Raw genomic sequence first — 6,000 nt, forward strand, 5'->3', positions numbered from 1 at the left:
TCTGAAGGAAAACGCCACCTCACTAAAAAAAAAGTTTGCTCTCCACTCAGCATTTACACTGCTATTATGGATTTCAGTCTGATATAAAAATTCATATCCATCAAACACCATTTCCAGTACATGTATTCACGAAAGCAATGTGCATTTTGTGCCTAAAACAACCGCATTCGCCGGCGCAGTGACTGGTTGTGAGATAGATGACGAAGGCCAAAAATAGTCTATTACTTGAATTGTTCCTGTCTAATGAATATATTTTAAATATAATTCAGGTAGTGTTGTGTTACTTTCCCACGGCACTGAGCTTCTCCCAATGGTAGTTCCATCCCTTGGGAAGATTACAACTATGTGCTTGTCGTTATTAGCCATAAATGACACATTGTATTTATTTCGTCTCATTTTCGTCAAACGATGGATGCGGGAAAATTATGCGTCGGAACCGCAATTATCAAACGATCAATGCGAGAAACGATACTTCGGGGAACGATATATGCGGGAAAAAATTACATTGTCTATAAGGAACTTTATTTGGGACCAGAAACGGCGAACGATCAATGCGGGAACGATAGATCGAGGTTCCACCGTATAACTTTTCTTTTGAAAGCGGCAGTGTAATGATTTCTTTCCTCTGCTATCGTAATACTCTGAAACCAAAACTGAATCGATTTCTCTAATCAGAGGCAATTCATGTTCCCTTCATACTTTTGCTCTGGAAAAAATGGAACGACTTTTGTAGCAGTTTATATCGCGACGGCATTGAGGCTTTAACGTTACAATCCTCGGCGGGCACGGGGGCACATTCCCCCCAGACACTTAAAAAATATGCATTATTCTGAATACGGTCATATTATCATTGCGCTCGTTTTGTATCATGAGGTATCCTTGTGCCCCCCCCCCAGGAACAAAATCCTGGATACGGCTTTGCTTGTGCTCCCCCACTCCCCAGAAAGAAATCCTGGATCCGCCTCTGGTTAAAATTTAGGTAAATTGTAATCAATCACACAAACATTTTGTAAGTTGATCAAGCTCTAACTTGAATGGAGCCGAACCCAGGGTAAAGCAGGCGATCTCGCGGACACGGCAGAAGTGCACCCGGCGATTGATTGGCACGCACGCTTTACCTGCTGCCTAAAATGGCAATAGTTTTTCACTTAAACACAAAATTAAATAAGCTAAATTACAGTTCAGGTATTTTTGACGTTGATTTTTCGTTGTATAGCTATATATATTAGGTGACAAACTCTAGTAGTCATAATTTTTCCTGACGAAAATTATGCAACCCGATTGACGTCGAGAATTTTGCATTCGATTGTAAGACGAACCCTCTTTTCTGCAGGAGTTAGGAGGAAAAAATACCTTGTCTTAGATAGGTGCAATTAGGTAAATTATAATTCACTTGGTTTGAAATATATAAAGACATAAAAAATACCTGCTGAAACATGTTATTTTCACTTTCACTTTACTTTATTACTCGTCAAATATTTCCACACAAACTTTCCGGTTGCGACGTAAAACTGGCAAGTCCCAGGTCGACGCATGCGAAAATCGTGTAATGCTCTGTTGCCATAAGCGGAAATCTTCTCTCGTTTTCAGGCCGCAACGTGCGAGAATTAGTTACGTCGCGCCGAAAGCTCGCTGTCGCCCGGTTCAAACTCAGGGAGCGTTATGTCCACTAGTGATGGGTCGATCATGATTGATTCGATCAAAAAGATTGAATCACTAGGTGAATCAAATGACTCATGATTCATTTCGTTAAACAAGTCGATCATCAATCATCAATCACTCCGAATTCCGGTATCATATCAATCATCCCGGTTTCCGGTTTATTTCAAAATTTGGAACGATCGGTGCTTGATCTCTTTTCGACAGGGCAGAAATAGTTGTGAGAAAATTAAATACTATGTTATAAAGAACTGAATACTTGTGTAATCTTTTTCTTATATGTTTTCCAACAGTTATAAGTATTAATAACACCAATACACGTAAAAGGAAAATATTAAGATGACTCTTAAATTGTAGGAGAACGTTAAGAAGTAGAAGTTAAAGCTGTTAACATTTTACTGTGCCGTTAATAAAATTATCCTGCAGATCAGATTCATGGGTGTGGTGTACTTAGTGTTATATTTTGAGATATATAGTTAGAAATTCTTCTATTAGTGTTAAGAAACTGTGGCAGTTTTGCCTTCCCAAATATTTTCATGACACTACTTCCTTCATTTTTGCAATGTAATTTACTGATCTAGTAAATCACAATCAAAATAGTATATGAAATGATAATATGGATAGCAATCAGCGTTACCAATGATCTTCGCAGATGAGGCAGTATTTATTCGATTATTCAAAGTGATTTATTACATCCATTGATTGAGTCTTGTCGATCTTGATTCCTTTTGAGTCTTTTCGATCATGATTCCTTTGAGTCTTTTCAATCATGACTCTTTTGAGTCTTTTCGATCTTGATTCATTTGAGTCTTTTCGATCATAATGATTGAATCAATTGATTGAATCATTTATGTGACTCGAGTCAAAATGATTGAATCACCAAAATGATCGACTTTGCCCATCACTAATGTCCACAGCGAATAGCAGGTTGTCAAGGTTAGCGGTCTTCCAATCAGAGGATTGAGGGTGTTGAATATACGTTCAAATTTTTCGACACAAATGCCATCTAGATTTAGTTTCGAAAGCGGTCGCTGCAGCCAGTGGGAAGCCTAATTGGATGGAAGGGGGACTTAGGAGTGACCGAGGGAGGGGAAACCAAGCCAGTCGAAGAAAGTAAACAAGCTGATGAGAAGTGGTGTCATATTTCAGGAGGGGGGGAGAGAAAAGGCCTGCCCTGGGGAAAGATGTTTTTTTTCTTCAGGCAACATTCGTTCCCACGCTTTTCTGACCCATGCGACGATGCTCGCCACAATGAATAGACGTGCGCTGGCTACGAACGAAGTTGAAAATTTCTGGGAAGGTATTATTATCAAGATTGAGAGATTTTTAAGGTTTAAGGACGAAATTCACGGCTTTTTCCATGTTTTTTCACGGTAGACGAAATTCACGGCTAATTCACGGTTTTAAGGTTTTCACGGTTGAGTGGGAACCCTGGTTGTTGAAGCGGGGTGGCACTCTGTGTTCACTCCATGGTGCATTCCTATTTTTTTATTTTAACTGCGCTTGTTGATCACATTCTGCAGGCAATATGCATATTCAGTGCATGCTTCCGCGTCCCTAAGGTTTAATGTCCTCGCATTCACGTAAGAAAATCGTTGCGAACGATCTTTGGCGCGAGAGCGCGTTCTCTTTATGGGTTTCTCGTCGTACGGAGGGAGGGGTAAGGAGTTATAGGTGCCGTGCCGCTCCCCGCGGAGAGAGGGCAGAGGGGGCGGGTGCGGGGTCCGTTGCTTGGAGACGGCTGATTTTAGTCGTAGGCCACCAGCGGCAGCAACAGAGAAGGAAGGTCGTCGGGTTTGGCGGTAGGCGGTGTTGCGCGCTGTCCCTCCCACGCAATATCCCTGTGGGGAGGGGGTTGGTCCCCAGCGGGTGGGTGGGTGGGAGGGGGGGTGGCCTCGTATCCATGGTGACGGAAAGAGTGAGAGAGATAAGTGGGGAGGGAGGGAGGTCGCACAGCATCCCGGTGGACCTGTTGTATCCAGCGAGCGCCCTCCATTTCGGCCCTGTCCTCTCCATCACCGCATCGGAAGAGAGAGAAGTCACCACTTGGCCGTCATATTTATTGCTCGGAATTCGCGCATTTTTCAGAATGAAAGGGAGACTAGGCCTCATTGCCAATTGAATGGGAGGGTGGGAATGACATGCTTGATTCATTCGCAAAATGCTCCGAGAATATATATACCAGACTTCACTAGTAGTGTACCAGTAAAAATTATAGTGAAGTGAAGAAATTTGAAAATAAACTTTAGCCAGAAATGTAAAATAGTCGTGAAAAACCATTAGAAAATAGGAAAAGTATTGGGGGTTGGGAGTGAAGAATCTCTCGGCGCCATTATGAGGACATCTGGTTTCATTCATCAATTTTATTAGGAAATGAATAATTGCGTTAATATTTTTCATTATTTCAACGAATAAATTACCTTTATTAGAGTGGTCCAACAAAGCGCCAACTTTGATAGCTTTTACTTAAAAAACAAAACTCAGCTAATGTCATATGCGCATGTTTGCCATACATGCCAGAAGTTTCGAGGAAGATTATTATGGAGGCTTTCGCGGTGATTAAATTGATGATTAATTTTCGGGTTAATACCGCGTTGACTCATTTTGTTCGCCAAAAATTACTTGACGCCGTATTAACCCGGAAACTAATCGACAATTTCTAGGAAGATCTTTGTAATTCGAGGTGGCAATGGGAAAGAAACTGCCCCTTCCCTTTGACCCTTAGTTCGCGGGATTCGCCATCGGACTGCCCCGAACAAAAATCCTCGGAAATGAGAGTGACACCTATGGCTTACAAGGAGAATTTGCCTTACGGATGTCAAGAAAGAAGATGAAACCCTTTTTACTTGAAAGTAGACACTTAGATGGGAATACATTTGAAGGGTTTTGTCCAAATACGCCCGGGTTTGAGAAAAAAAGCATTTAAAAATTGAAAAATATGGTCGCGTTGAATTTAATTTAAAATATTTCGCCTATTGTTCAAATGAGATTTGGCCTAGTGGTAGCGTGCCGCGATTCTGATGAGTAAGTCCACGGCTCGAGACTCGGTGAGAGTAAATTTTTTCCAGTCTGCCACCTCCTCCATTTGTTTGTAATCCGTTCCATCCTCTTCTAATTTGTTCATTTAGGACGTTTTACATTTTTTTTACTTGACTGTTGTTTGAGAATAAGACCTTAACTGACATTTTTGTCACTAGCTAACCCTTACTTCGAATTATTCTTTCCGTGCCAAGATTCATCAAAGCAGGAGTGATAAAACTGTGGTGCTGGCTTCGAAGTGAAGGGAACTCATTTCCAAAACAAAAGATTTTAAACATATTGTCTCCGGAGAGTCTCCCAGGTTACATACGGGAGAAAGATATGAAATCAGGGGGAACGAAACTCGACAAGCTTGAAATGATCGACAGATGGGTATACGATCACTTTGTCGAAGGCGGGCACAGAAATGAGACAGTGATGACTCGGACTTTACAAGAATATGCTATTTATGCGTGATTTCAGCACATATCTCCAGGATTTGAATTCCCTGCTGGTGCTTCATGGGTTGCATCTTTTAAGAAGAGACACCGAACCGTGCAACGTAAATTAACAAAATACGTATCAGCGGGCGAGCAAACGTGTGCTGAAGAAATATTGCAATCGGCAATGACGGTTCAGAAGCAAACAAAAAGCCCAATCTCCAAATGTAATAGATTTCGTAATTAATTTAGATCAGACCGGGTGTCCGTAGAGGTGGATATAAAGAGAACGCGATCAAGAAAGGGAGAATATTGCTCAGGTTGCTCTTGGGAGCGTGATCAATGTAATACACTCATATACAGCGCAGGAAAGCTGCTTCCATAAGTTTTTATTGTGCTTATCAGAACCTGGAGGTGATTTTGGTCCGCAAGTGAGCGAAGAAACTGGAGAGTGAATTTTTAAATGTTTCTGTTGTGGATTCTAAATCTGGAAAACTTACAACTGGGTTGTATTTCAAATTTTTAATAAATGTTCTCCGGCCATGTGTTAAAAATACATTTTTATTGCTCATTGATTTTTGTTGGACAAAAAAATAGTGACATTTATGATGAACTATTTATCGACGAGGAAGGAGAACCGATATGCAGCGTAAAAACTATACCACCGAAGTGCACATCCGTAAGCCAACTGTGCGATGTACATTTTTACAGGCAAGTAAAGCAGTTTATTGCTCGAAACCAGAACTGCACCTTCTTCCTTCAGGGGAAAAGAGAGATTTCCTCACGTGAGGATGGAATAAAAATCCATTCAATCGTGCATCATCAGTTGTCCTAACCAGCGTTCAATGATGTGCTGAGGTATGCATGATATGCCTCGAAGTTA

Source organism: Ischnura elegans, chromosome 7 (assembly GCF_921293095.1).
Source record: "Ischnura elegans chromosome 7, ioIscEleg1.1, whole genome shotgun sequence".
NCBI classification, from domain to species: domain Eukaryota; kingdom Metazoa; phylum Arthropoda; class Insecta; order Odonata; family Coenagrionidae; genus Ischnura; species Ischnura elegans.